We start from the raw sequence: 1,354 nt of genomic DNA on the forward strand, positions 1-1,354 counted from the left end.
AGGGTCACTATCGGTCAGAATTGACTCGATGGCACTTAACAACAACAACAATGAGATCATTAAAAAAAACAGAACCTGTATTTACAAAAACCCACCTCTGATGTGGCATTGTGGAGTAAGTATTGTACAGCTAATGCCAAGGTTGGCCACTTAGACCCATAGACTCCATGGCAGTGTATTTTTTTTTTTTTAATGAAAAATCTTCATTAATTGTTAGTCAGTGAATGGATTCATTCAACAAATAGCCTCAATGTTGTTGTTGATAAATGCTGTTGAATCAGTTCCAACTCATAGCAACCCTATATAGAGTTTTCAAAGAGTGGCTGGTGAGGTTGAACCAACAAACTTGCAGCTCAATCTCACTTTGTCGTCCAGCACATTAACCCGCAGGGCCACACCAGGACTCCTAATAGCCACGATGTTGTTGTTGTTATGTGCCACTGAGTCAGTTCTAACTCATAGTAACCCAATATAGGGTTTCTGAGAAGTGACCGGTGAGTTTGAACTGCCGTACTTGTGGTTCTAACTGACCTTGCAGTTCAAACTGATCTTGCAGTCCTGTGCTTATCCTAAGGCGTCACAATAGAAGTCCCACAGCCACAACTCTTGTTGTTGTCAAATGCCATTGAGTTGGTTCTGACCATATAGGGTTTCCGAGGAGCAGCTGATGAGCTTGAACTGCTGACCTTGTAATTCAAATGACGTTTGCTGTCTAGCGAATCCAAAGCAACACACCAGGACTCAATAGCCACAATGTTGTTAGGTGCCATCGAGTCGGTACCAACTCATAGCAACCCTGTGCACAGCAGAATGAAACACTGCCCAATCCTAGGCCAACATCACAATTGTTGTCACACTTGAGCCCATTGATGCTTCCACTTTGCCAATCCATCTGGCTGGGGAGGTCTTCCTATTTTTCTCTGACCCTCCACCTTACCAAACATGATATCCTTCTCCAGTAACTGGCCCCTCCTGACAATATGTCCGAAGTATGAGAGAAGAAGTTTGACCATCCTGGCCTCCGAGGAGTACTCTGGCTGCACTTCTTCCAAAACGGATCTATTGGTTCTTTGACAGCTCATGGCATTTTCAATATTCTCCTCCAACACCATAACTCAAAAGCATCAGTTTCTCTATGGTTTTCCTTATTCACTGTCCAGCTTTCACATGCATATGAGTTTATTGAAAATACCATGGCTTGGATCAGGTGCACATTAGTCCTCAAGCTGACATCTTTGCTCTTCAACACTTTATAAAAAGGTCTTGTGCAGCAGATTTGCTTTATACAATACGACGTTTGATTGCTTGACTGCTGCTTCCATAAGCGTTGATAGTTGATCCAAGAAGAATGAAG

This window comes from Chrysochloris asiatica, unplaced genomic scaffold, assembly GCF_000296735.1.
Source record: "Chrysochloris asiatica unplaced genomic scaffold, ChrAsi1.0 scaffold00002, whole genome shotgun sequence".
Classification (NCBI taxonomy): domain Eukaryota; kingdom Metazoa; phylum Chordata; class Mammalia; order Afrosoricida; family Chrysochloridae; genus Chrysochloris; species Chrysochloris asiatica.